This window comes from Cryptotermes secundus, unplaced genomic scaffold (genome assembly GCF_002891405.2).
Source record: "Cryptotermes secundus unplaced genomic scaffold, Csec_1.0 scaffold7, whole genome shotgun sequence".
Classification (NCBI taxonomy): Eukaryota; Metazoa; Arthropoda; class Insecta; order Blattodea; family Kalotermitidae; genus Cryptotermes; species Cryptotermes secundus.
The window spans coordinates 1,357,455-1,371,543 of NW_019727389.1; positions in this window are offsets into that span (position 1 = coordinate 1,357,455).

The following is a 14,089-nucleotide window of genomic DNA, read 5'->3' on the forward strand; positions in this document are numbered from 1 at the left end:
TCATCAGAGACCGCTGCTCTCGTGGCGCCGGGACGCCAATCTGCTGAACCACCATCATTCTTTCCACGTCGCACAGGAGCTGTAACAATATGTACGGTATCTAATAACGAACTACCTCTGCGGAGCAGAACACTTCTTGAGAAGCTGGTTAGTCGTCTGGATGATCAGTAATTTCTTTTCCGTTTACCGAACCCTAATGTAAACAATTGTGGTCACAATTGCCGATATATCTAAACGAAATTAACATAAATAAAAGCTTTCAGGGTCTGCGAACACACTGTATTTAGAACCATGTGAGACTACGTAACAATATATTAAGCACTGAAACTGACATTCTTAACCTTGAAGGAAGAACTAAAGAGTCAAATAATACGTGACACTTCCGCAAATGGACCCAAGTATGACACTTAAAAATAGTTTTTAGTATGCATAACTAGTTGATCACAGGTTTTCTAGGAGAATGTGTTAGGATTCCATGAGCCTAAGTTATAGCTGATGACAAATTTTCAATTTTTCTGTAACATGTCTATACATGAATTATCTCAAAATCTAGATCGTACCGCCGTTGGTAACAGAAGTAACAATTATGACTTCTATTGGTCTAGTAATCGTATATTATTGCGATAGACTGGTTTATCGAAGTTTCCAGTGTCAAGTAAAGGAGGCATAATCAGCATATTAGAGTTGATAAATTTTGACTTTTGGAGCTTTTATGCCGTCTATGTGCAACGTCGTTCACTATTCTTTCTTCGTATTCCTTTATTGGGCAATGAGTGCTCCTCCAAATTTGCACGGTATATAAAACTGGAAACTACGCATTTTCGTACATATAAAGGGGGAATGGTCCCGACATCCGAGGTATGTCTTGATCATACCAGTAAGGAAGGCCGTAAAATGGAGTCAGTTCCTTAATTACTTAGTCACCTGATGAGCTTCGTGAATGTCTGTTAAAGAAACGGCAGAGGGAATTGTGACGAACTCGAAACTGAAGGCAGCAAAATATTTTCAATTTTTTGTCACATATGATTCAGGAATTTTGAAAAGTTCTGCTCGTGTATAATATTCACGTTGTAGCAAAATGAAGAGTCAGTTATTGTCAAATATAAAATTTTAATTTGATTCAGAATTTTCATTTAAAAACAAGCCGTCGATGATTTTGCTTCTCACCTGAATTAGACGTGTCTTTGTGTCTGCGACGAGAGTCCGCTGTGTTTCCATCTGGGTGACAGCTTCAAAAGCGACGGAAAATTTCTGCAGCTCTTTGTGCAATTTGGGGAGGTACCTGTACAACTAAAGTAGATAAAAATTATAGAAAACAAGTCAAATTTATACACAAGAGGCAAAAAATATGTAATGTATAATTGTGTTATATAAATGCAGAGCCGGAAGACAATTCGTGTAAGTAAAGTTAATTAAAGCCGGTCACGGTAGCCGAGCGGTCTAAGGCGTGCACTGTCTTCGCTCGCTCGGAAGCCGGGATCGTGGGTTCGAATCCCACTCAGGGCATGGATGTTTGTGTGCATTTTTCTGTGCTTGTGTACAGGTAGAGGCCTTGCGACGAGCTGATCACCCACCCAAGGAGTCCTACCGTATGTCTAAGATCTAGAAAAACCGAAGTGAACGGAGAAGTTCATGGAGGTAGGCCTAGGCCCACTGGGGCTGTAGTGCTAAGGAAAAAAAAAAGTTAATGAAAATATATATGTATCTTACTGTAAGCAGTTCTGGTTTGAAATCGCCATAACCAGAATGGTTACTCGAGGTTGTCACAACCTTGAATAGATAAAAATCAAAGTTTAAAATTTTACTTAAACTGAATTGACACCCTTGTCAGTAACCACGTCTCTTCTGCCGTCATATCGCGGTCTGCGGAACCTCTTCACTAAATTAAGAGTGCACCACATGAAAATGCAGTGAACGCTAAGATTCAGGCGAGTTCTACGAAATTATCCACACACAGATTACATACCTGTCACCATTACTCTGGCGCTAAAGCCTCTTCATAGTAATGGAGGCCCATCTCATGAATGTAAGGTTAACATTTGTGTCCTGGTCTGTATTCGAACCCAAGATTCCATTTTCCGCGAGGCCCAAGACCTAGCGGGTACTGGAATTTGGACCAGAAAACTTAATTCATAAAGCAGAGTTCTTAAAAAGCTTACAGTTTCTCGGTTCAAGAAATTCCCTGCCATTATGGTTCCTGAAATTTGACAAGGGTTCGCCACTGTAGCAGGTGAATCCCTCCACATCCTCAGACCCGATTTCTTTAGGTTAAATTTATTTCACTATTGTGCTTCCATCTACGTATAAGTCCCCCACGTGATCATCATCTACCAGAAAGCAATGTTAAATCGAAATATGCGGTTGTTGATTGACAGAAAATTAGCGTATGTTAAAATAAACGGTTATGTTTACCTTTAGGCTCGTGGAGAGTTCGCCAAACAGCATGAGGACATTGCCCATCCCAGGCACCCACTTCGGGACGTACTGGAGTTTGTCAACACTTCGCTGGATCTGTCGGAAACAAAGCAAAGTTCCACACGTAAAATTAATTTGTGAAGTTTGTGGACATACTAAGTGAGCGAAAATATGTTCTCCAGAGTAAGATCAGCGCACATACTTTCAAGATTCTTCTCTGCGGTTTATTTTGCTATTATCTTCTACGGCCCTTTAATAATGATACAAATTATTTTCCCTCGAGGAAGGCAGTTCTGGACAGTCAAATGAACCTCTCCGCATGCTAGTGTACTTAAAATCGAGAGAGTCTCTGATTGAAATTTTGACAGAACTCTGTTCACGATTTGCCTACCGAGCAAGGTGGCTGAAACTTTGAAACCCCTTGCATCTATTAGTGAGGCGCCCTATTCGAATCTGGCAGGGAACACAGCTACGCTGAGACTTTTCGTGGATTTACTCATTCTCTCAAGAAATCGACGCAACAATGCTTTAAATTAGGCCACAACCTCTTCCTCCCACAGTCTTCTAACTTCATTATACACTACCAGCCAATCATTCGATACTACACACGACCGGCTGAGTCCTTAAGTAAGCTACAAACAGTGACCTTCCCACAAACCAAAGTGTTTATTGTTTCCAGGTTATTCATGTCGCATTGAGACATCGGGTACTAACTGCAGTTACAAGATTTTGCTTATTGATAGCAAATAGCGTACACAAATTTAAACATCTTCCTTGTCCTAATGAGACATGTTCGTTCGCTACATCGTGAATAAATAAATATAACTTGGTTACTTTCCTTGGATATGCAACAGCCGGAGCGTGATGCTAATTATATTGTTACGTTTTAGGGATATGTGCGTGACTTATAAGACGGGTTTTGTATTGGATGGTTGGATTTATTGACAAATTATACACAGTATCCGGGACCGCAGGCAATAGAGCGCTGTGGCTAATCACACTTTTTCACCGTTATACACGCCTTAGGGTTCTCAGTCTTCATTGGTCGCATCCTGGCAACGGATTTATAACAGTCTCGCAGGCACTTCAAATCACACATAAAGTCTTTTCACAGCCTAACTACATTCTTACCATTATTCTGCAACTGCCACTTCTGAAGGCTCGACTTCATTTCCTTTGCTCCCAAGCTCATGTCCTGGATGGCTGGCGTCTGGAAACTCGACTCAATTCACTGAACGGCCTCTTCTTTATAACCACTTTGCACGGACCACGCAGAAAACACAACCTCGCTATTAATGGGAAGGCGCGTTTACAGCACCGTTGCATAGAAATGGAAGTTACTCGGTTGTTGCTTGCGTACTCGTTTGCCGCTGTAATGTTTTTACCGAGTCTCTACCTAGCAGTGAACTTCACTATTCCGGCTTTCGGGCGTTATGTCAGAATATGCCTGCTTCAGTCCACAGCTAAGAATGTAAAGAAGTTCACTCCTAAGCTCCGTGTAAGCCATAACATGTCTTTAAGCATAAGTATACATTTTCTTTGCAGGTCACGGTAGCCGAGCGGTCTAAGGCGTGCATTGTCTTCGCTCGCTCGGAAGACGGGATCGTGGGTTCGAATCCCACTCAGGGAATGGATGTTTAGTTTCTGTGTGTGCGTTTTTCTGTGTTTGTGTATAGGCAGAGGCCTTGCGACGAGCTGATCACCCGCCCAAGGAGTCCTACCGAATGTATAAGATCTAGAAAACCTAAGTGAACGGAGAAGTTCATGGAGGTAGGCCTAGGCTCACTGGGGCTGTAGTGCCAAGAAAAAAAAAAAATTTCTTTACATCATAGTGAATTATTTCGTCTCCAGTTAAGCAAGTCTGTAATCAAGTTCAATTTCGCTTGACCAAGGACAGTTCAGGATATAGATGTTATAGCATAGCTTCAAGTTGTCTTGTATTATGTTTATCATTTTGGTTTCTGTCAACATAATTTATGTAGAGTTGTTTGCATCATGTTTCAACAAATTGACCATCGTCAGACATTGCACTAACATGTAAATGAGGACCACTCCATAGCTCAAGCGCTTAGTCGGCGGCCCGGGTTCGATCCCTGGTCTAGTCAAGTGGGATTTGTGGTGGACAAAGTGGCACTGGGATAGGTTTTCTTCAAGTACTTCGGTTTCCCCTGCCAATATTCATTCCACCAGAATTCTCCATCATCATAATCACCCGGGGCATGCTACAATACACCAATCAGTGGCCGCTGTGCCGAGTGGACCCAGTTGGACTCCACCCCCCACTAAGCGAATTAAAAAAACACGCAAATGACTGAGAGCACAAAATAATACATCCATATGTAAACTTTATCCCATGTTGGGGAAAAACAGATTAGTTAAGGTAATGTGTATTACGTGATGATGGCAGAAAGGTCGAAATATATTGTCAGATTTAACATATATCTGACTACAGATTATGTTGACGGAACCAAGAGTAAATAAATAAATGTATAAGCACTTAAGATGTTTACTCGGTATAGGTTCTATACATTCGTTTCAAAAGAAAGAATTACATTTCGAGATACTGAATACAGTTAACAATTTCAGAGCCATCTAAGGAACAAAGGAACATTTAAATAAGGATAAATAACAAAATCCCTAAAGAGAATTTGCTTAAAAATATTATTTTTATTGTTACTTCTACGGTTCCTTTTACAAAAACATTTGAATCAAAATGCACGCTCTTTTATTTTTGTTCTCTTATTATTTGACGTTTATTTGTATAGTGTCAAGAAAATATACTAATATGTCTTTGGAGATTTCTCAGTGCGAACTTGTGAGGTGGGAGTAAAAATAAGTGTCGTGTATTGAAGATTACCTGGTGTAATAAACCTACCTCTGAACAGAACATAAATTTCAGTATGTATAATTAAATATTTTGCTGTAGTGAAGACTAAGGAATCAACTTAATTCGACCTTTCAGTTTTGTATAGACAAGTATCCCGATAGCGCAAGTGATAAGACTCAGTAACGTCTAGGAGAACCACGCAAAGGATTAGAATTTTAATGTTCCTTTCTTCTTCCTCTTCTCAAGCTTATGGTGCATGAATGCATTGAAAATCAGAAGCATAGAGGGACCTACACGCCTGTGCAGTACACTTGATTGTACGTAAATAGGGTCTCGAACCGCGCAACTTCAGTGCCTGAGCGGAATAAGTGCCAGTAACACATATCTTTTCTCTGCGGTATGATCGCTGAAGTGTACAAATATCTCTGCTTTGGCCTACCTCATCGTACGAATCATTGAGCAGCTGTTCCTTGAAGTGTTCCATGGTGACGTTCAACTGTTTTCGGATCGCAGTGAGGCTTCTTATCAGCTTCCGCCTCCACATATTTTCATTCGAAGCAGACCTAAGACTAAAAAAAAAAAAAACAGCGTGTAACGTGCTATCATGCAAAATTGACAGAAATCATATTAATTTCTCTATTTAGTGGGTAAATATCAGAGGAAGACATCGTTTGGAGAACATTTACGTAGATGGGGCGATAATTTTGGAATGGAGGACACGCCCTCGTTAAGGAAGGGATGTGTTCCTGAAAATGCGTCCATATCCTCTCCGTATCTGAACCATATTTCTCGACTGACTGCCATGTTATAAGAGGAGATGCGTTCCTACGGAATTGTTTTGACCCACAGTTTTGATGGAAACATTTTCAGCACTCACAAATAATAGAAGGAACATAAAATTAGTTTAAAAACTACATACACTTGAACTTCTTACCCTCTTCCCGCACACCGGCCATTTTCCTTCCCCGCTAATGCATGCGCATGCGCCAAATGCCAGTTAAGTCACCGACGAGCGCGCGTATGCAATCTTAATTTGTTAATACACCTAACGTTGTTGATTTACATTTATGCTTTAAAAATTCACATTTACGAGTATTTCAATTTTCCGTAAAGACGAAATTATGCAGTCTGAACCTAGGCAAGACGGAGGCGCACTATATACATCAGGGTGAACGTGATGTCTAAACTGGCTCCATACAGGACACAGAAACGGACTACTATATTAACTGTAGTTATACATGGGTATCCGTCAGGTCGCAGCATTTCTTGATTGGCTAAGTAACTACAGCTTTCTTGCATCATAGTGCAAGTTACTGCATAAGAATAAAGAATTTATGACTGATAGCTCTTTAACAGGAACATATGTCCCACATTTTTGCAGTAATTTCCTACTTCTGAACTCTTACACGTACTAAAGAGTTCTGATTGTGTTCTTTTCCTTCCATCTGACCCTTAATTTAATTAGTGATACCATTACTAATGTTTTTTAGCGTCCTGTTGCACTGATTTATGTCCATGATTTATTCTAACCGTCTTACAGTGCATACATTTATTCACCTTACTCTTCTCTCTTGCACTACATGTTTCGGCACTAAAGTGCCATCTTCAGGTGCTTTTGGATGTACGTCGAACTACTGCATTGCATGCCCTGTTGTCTTTATACTAAAATAACTAAAATATATATTCGTCATATATATTTTAGTTCGACGTACATCGAAAAGCACCTGAAGATGGCACTTTAGTGCCGAAACATGTAGTGCAAGCGAGAAGAGTAAGGTGAATAAATGTATGCACTGTAAGACGGTTAGAATAAATCATGGACATAAATCAGTCACTATTACAAGAAATAATTTACCGGATACCATTAAATTCGATATGAGAATTAAACAATGTAATCCTCCATATCACGCCACCTCGCTCTGCCGTCAGTATCAAAATGGCGGTCGGGAGAGAATGGAGGACTAGAAACAACCCTTTATTGCAGCGTCATAGGATTATGGCTAGCAGAGAGTCTTTGAAAAACATACAACGTTTTAAAACAAATTTTTGAGACAACAAAACACGACTATTCTTCGAAATATTTTAATATTATTGACTTGATTTGATTGATAACTGCTAAATTGTTGTGCCTTACCACATGAAGTGTATTTCGTATCACGTTCTGAACATAGTAATATCCGTGGTATATCGCAAACGTAGATCATCCACGCTAACGAAAGTAGTGGCTACTATGCGGTATGTACCACCTGTTTTAACATTAGAAACCCTGTGTTTTGCCCACGCATATATTTGTGGGTTTTGTATGAGTCTGAGAGCCAGTTTCCTTATGAGACATTAACAAATTGGTTCTTCTAAGAGAGATGCCTAGTCACTCCCTCAGTTCTTTTACGAATTTAATTTGGAGGAAGTCACTCCTACAGTTCCTTTACGAACCTTTAGTTAGGAGGAAGCACAATAGAGCACTGTAGGTCGCGGTGCAAAGGCCGAGAAGGCCCATCCCTTATACTCGTACATTCATTCATTCATTCATTCATTCAAGTCGCTCCCTCAGTTCCTCTACGAACTTTCGTTTGGGGGAAGTCACTCCCTCAGTTCTTTACGAACTTTAGTTTGGAGGAAGTAACTCCTTCAGTTCTTTTATGAGAGTTTATTTTGGAGTTTTCATTCCCTCAGTTTATTTACGAACCTTCAGTTTGGAGTTAGTCACTCCTTTTGTTTCTTGACAAACATCTGGTTTAGAGGTAGTCAGTCCCTCAATTTCTTAACGAACCTTTGGTTTGGTAAGAAGTCTTCCCCATCGCTGCAAGGACTGTACCATTGAGGAACAGTTGGCAAAATGGACTGCGTCGGTCCTACTTGGCTACAAACTCCTTCGGACAGTAGGACCAACACTGCGGCGAAACCAACACACTTCATACTGGAAAGAAGACGATGTGACACTGTTAGAGACAAAAAAGGAAGTGAAGAGTGCACAGTTTACATCGAGAACTTCAGAAACACCACGAGAATCATCAGTCAGGATTGGAGATAACCTGGATAATATTTGAAAGGGCATTGTCCAATTATAAGCTTAAAGCACCACTGTTAAATTTCATTTGTGTAATAAAGAAAGTCATGTGGAAGTCTGCATGAATGACCAGAAATAAAAGTCTTGTATTTACTATAACAAATGCAGATCACGTATGAAGAACGTGAAGGATTCAGAGGCCTTACATTTCACTATGCCATAGATTTGTGTGAGCCCCTTCTATAAGTTACAGCACATTCTCATACCTCAAGAAATGGCGCATAAAGAGCTTTTCCAAGCCTTTTAATGTAACGTGAGCAAACATACACCTGCCAGAAAAGTGACTGGAATTTTGGACGACTTGAGCCTGGTACTTACTCGATGATGTATAAGTGATCCCGGGTCAGCAGCACGGCTCTGTCGAATACGTTCTATATTTCGCTTTATATATACGTGTATATATGTATAGATATCCACTTATTGTGGGGAATCACAAAATTTCCGGGACTTCTTTGGAGATGAGATTGTAGAAAGTTGCCAAATAAATTAAAGACAAACAATTTTCTAGGTTGTGCCACTGCGTATTAATTCTAGAGGCACTGTTTAATCGCTCTGTTTCGTGGGAGAGGGTCCAGTCTTTTATAATCAATCGAGGACTAGGTCTGATCAACTGTTGTGCATCTTTACGTCTTTATCTTATCCAGTGCCACACAGCTGTTATCAGTGAACTATAAATTTGGGGCATACCCTAAATTTAAAGAATACTAACCTTTCATCCGTAGCGCATGAAAATCTTGCTTCAGTGCTCCGACGGATTTGCGCATTGTGAAAAAATTTCGTGAAAACAGGGATTGTATTAATTATTTTGACCGTTAATTCTCCTTCAGAATCACTCCTGAGATGTTCTTATTCTTGGGAGATATGATGCGTCCCACTTTCCCCATCCACTTCAATCGGCAGACACTTGAATGTTGCTTAGTAAATGTAGAGGTAAAGCTATCCTTGTAACAGGCCGTGGAGGCAAGGGGGTTGTGAGACGTCGAGGCTCCCACGTTATCTAGACAATCGGCACACAGATAGCGGTGAAGTTGTCAGCCCTACGCGCGGGCCGCCCTTTACCTCCTGGTACTCATTTCTGTTAGAGGCTGAGTCGACCCGAAGGCCATAATGTGGCTGGAAGGATTAGGTCAGTTGAAAAATCCAATGACCTCATCGGAAATCGAACCCACGATCTTATGCCTTGTAGCATAGTGCCTCAACCAACTACGTTACCACGTGTCCCCATTGTTGCTAAGTAACACTTTTTTATTTTCTAGAGCTTTGTTTCGTTGGCTACGATAGTAAGACACCTTGGACTTATCAACACATACACAAACACAACAGTAAGAACGCGTAGTGTAAGATACGAAGTATAAAGAAAGAAAATTGGATGATGATGATGATGAGGAGGAGGAGGAGGAGGAGGAAGAGGAAGAGGAAGAGGAAGAAGAGGACGACGACGGTAATGGGTGGAAGGCACCGCTACCTACGCTTTCGGGATTCTTCGGTGAGCTTCGGCTCGTCAGCAGAAGAGTTGACAGGAACGGAGCTTCTTACCAGCGAATTGCTCTATGCGTCCCGCGACAGTAAGAAGCTGTTATTACAACGGAAAAGAATCACTACTGAGAGACGAGATGCCGGAGTTAACAAATCGCGAAATAATAATTAAAAAAGAAACCCTCCGCGCTTCAGTGCTTTAGACAAGAAGAGGCGGAATATTTGAAAGTCCCGGATTCGATCTTATGCAGCCTTGGCTCAGATGGTGTCAGTAGTACTGCATATTCGGTTTCTGTAGCGAAATATTTGATTGTTAGTCAATCATACACACAGATAATTATTCAGTCATTCAGCTGCATAGCTGGATAGTTACAGTGACGTCATCTGAATATAACTGCTCTTCAGAGACCCGTATTACTGGCACAAAACACTTCGAGAGTAAAATATTAAGAATATTTATACACGAATTTGAGCATATTAAGAGAAATTGAGTAATCTAAAATTTAAAAAATTCGCATGGGGGGGGGGAGGGTTGGAGTCCAGTTGGGTCCACTCGGCACGGCGGCCACTGATTGGCCTATTGTACCTGTCCCGGGTGATTATGATGATGGAGAATTTGGTGGAATGAAGATTGGTAAGGGAAACCGAAGTTCTCGGAGAAAACCTACCCCAGCGCCACTTTGTCCACCACAGATCCCACTTGAGCTATGGCGCGGCCGGCCTCATGAGTAACCTATAGTTCGTCTGTATAGCAGCTAGACTGAAAGCTGGACGATCGAGTAATCGGAGTTCGATTCCTGGCAAAGGCAAGAGGATTTTATCTTCTACACAGTGTTCGACTGGCTCTGAGACTCTTCTAGATTTCTAACCAGTGAATCCTGGAGAATTTTTCCCCATGGGACAAAGTGATTGAAGCATGAAATTTAACACACAGTGATCTGAAGCCAGGGCTATGGAAGCATAAAGCTGTACCTTCGCCTTTTTAATACGTCTTAAAAAGCACGGTGCCTAATCAAGCACTGATATGACTTTACTTTCGTGAATATGATCGACTTAGATAACGCCACTCGTCTGAGAGTTTACGCTTTCTGTACAGTCTGCAGGAACTGGCCAAGCCGATTTCGAGGTTCAGTTCAAGTACAGTAGCTTCATGATAAGAACTGAACTGATCTTACCCAAGGTTGGATCTGATGGAGGGATCTTAAGAACACTACGATTAATCTTGACACACGAGAATTTTTTATCCGGTTGCAAGATAAACTCTGTCTAAGAAAGACTGTGTACACTGAAATTGTTAGTAGCTAACAGTAATTTTGTCGCCGGTCACAGTGGTCGCGCTGTCTAAGGCATGAACCCTCTTCGCCCGCTCGAACACTGGGATCCTGGGTTCGAATTCCACTCGCGGTATATATGTCTGCGTGTTTTTATTCTGTGTTCATGTTGTTTTGTGTGTAGGTAACGACCTTGCGACGGGCTGATCCTCCGTCTAAGTCCTACAGACTGTGTATAGGATTATGAAACTGAAAAGGCGGCCAAGGTCCAAAGGAGTGTAGAGCCATAGAGGATTAGTAGCAGCAGAAGAAGAAGAACAACAACAACAACACATTAATCGAAAATACATTATTGTGAAGCTTCAGTATCGTTTGAAAGCCCAGTATTACTAGACGAGACGATTTAGTTATCTTTTTTGTGTGAAATTAGCTCTCCGCGTTTGAATTCAACAGAATAAATCCATTTATTGCTATATTTGAGACCCCTGATAAATTTGAGCTTCTTCCAAGATTTAATTACAAAAAGATTTATGAAGTATATGATTCTGTAACTATACCTGTTGTCATATGTGGGTGTGAATCTTGGTCTCTCAAGTTAAGGAAAATATGGACTGATATTCTATGGAAACTGGATACTGAGTACAATATTTGAATATAGGAGTAAAGAAGTAAGGAAGGAACTGCGTAATAAGGAGCTTCATAATTCACACACTTCACAAAACATCATTAGCGTGATTAAATTAAGAAGTCTTAAATGGCCTGTACAGAGGAGTTGAGAAAGTCGCAAAGTCTAAGAGAAGAAACAATTTCTGATAATTAGGTTTAAATTTTGGCCGCGCCATAGCTCAAGCGGTTAGTCGTTGGCTTCCCACCGCGGCGGCCAGGGTTCGATCCCGGGTCTGATCAAGTGGGATTTGTGGTGGACAAAGTGGCGCTGGGGCAGATTTTCTCCGAGTACTTCGGTTTTCCCTGCCAATCTTCATTCCACCAATTGCTGCACAATCACCCTCACCTATCATCTGGGGCTGGTACAATAGGCTGTGGCCGCAGTGCAAGGGACTTAGTCCCACTCCACTAGCTTTTAAAAAAAATAGGCTTAAATTGGAGGTTGTTATGAAAATGATCTTACAGAAATAGGATCTGAGATCGTGGACTGGATTGAACTGAACTGGCACAGTGTCCAGTGGTGAGCTTTTGCGAATACGTCACTGGCCGCTTTGATTCCGAGACAGGTGGATAATACATTGACTGTCTCTCTTGAGCGATTACCGTCTTCCGAAGAGAGATTCTGCCACCTGCAGCCACGTCCTGTGAATTTTGTGTAACATTTACATAAATAACAGGGAGCATGCTTTAATGCAGGGTACGTAATTCTGACAGTGAAAGGGGTTAATGGTACATACAATTAAAAGTATTTTCCTTGGTAAAGAAAAACAAACATTAATGTCAGAATTTTAATTCTAAATCAACACAGTAATTTCAAGTCAAATTGTCTCATTTCTCAATACAATAAATCAATAGAAATTATAAAAACAGGAATTAGTGATATGAGAGCTGAGGTTCTCATGGCTGTGATTATGAAGTTTACTTTCTTCAGGGAAGTGATATTGTGCTCGTCACTTAATTTTATTTTGCTTTTATTTTGTTTCAGTTCGTCTTTTTTTTCATCCTACGCTTCAGCATGTCTACTCCCTCAACAACTTATCCCTTTATTTTTAATTTATTCCATTTTCCTTCTTACTACGTCCTATGAATTTATTTTCATTATTCCTGTATCTACTCAAACTGTCTTTTCTCTCTTACCACCTTCCTTCCCTCCTATATTTTTTCCCTTCCATTACATCTATCCGGGACACATCTGTTACTTCTTGATGCCACTGTCTTCCCCTGTGGTACTTGTTTCTCCCTACTATATCAAAACCACATTCCTCCAAATTCGACTCACTCTTCTATGCTGAGGATGGAGGCAGTATGTTCCTTCGAAACGTCGGTAACGATCTATCAGACTACATGGTCGTTTTTATAAAACATGAATAACCTGAATAAAATGCTTTTCAAAATAACGAAGTGAAGCAGCAAAAACCAGAATATCATACGAAAGTTCTGTAAATTTACTTGCAACATTTTTTTTTGAAATATTTTATATTCAGCGACATACAAGACAAACCTAGTCTAAGACTGTGTTATATATTTGTGCTATTGTTGATTATCTCTGTTAAGAACATTACTTATCATTAATTCCAGTCAATGATGGGTTTTATTTAAAATAAATTAACATGAAAGCGAACAGAGGAGGGGATATCACAGAGAGTGTTTTCGGAAATTGTGTGCATTCCAAACACAGCATAACATTTGACTAGAACTAACGACAAGAGTCAGTACTTCTATGGTGTCATGGGAGAGCGCTAATTTCATATGCTAATCCTGAAATGCATATTTTCCAAATCTGGACACAACAATTTCCCATTATACAATTACAGTCATGTTGGGATATTTGCTGCTGTCATTAGATGTAAAACTGAAATAATGATGGCACTTGGTTGGGTCCGTTAGGCAGAGCTGGTACCAGTCACTGGCTCTATTGGGCCTAACCAGGTAGGATTTCTTTCCCTTTTCACACCTGATGACGGAAGAAGATTCAGCTTCCGAAACATAGTTTATAGGCCTATATGCCTAAAACAGTGGATAACGTCCAGCGTAATCATTTTGTGATTGATAACAGAGCCTTCAGAGGGTCGAAAAATTTCCCCTCACATGAGTTTTATATAATGAATTATATTATTATTATTATTATTATTATTATTATTATTATTATTATTATAGTAATATGACTGTGCACAGTATAAATATCAACACACGTTGGAGCGCACAAGTTACACAATAAATGATTTAGGACCTAATCTAGCTTCTTCTTCCTTTCGATCTTCGCTTCTGCGCCTTCTGCTTCTTGCGCTGAGTCTCCACCTTGTGCAGGAGTTCACGCCAGTAGTGTAGGTAGTCTCTGTACTTGATAAGGATGCCCCAGTCCCGAAT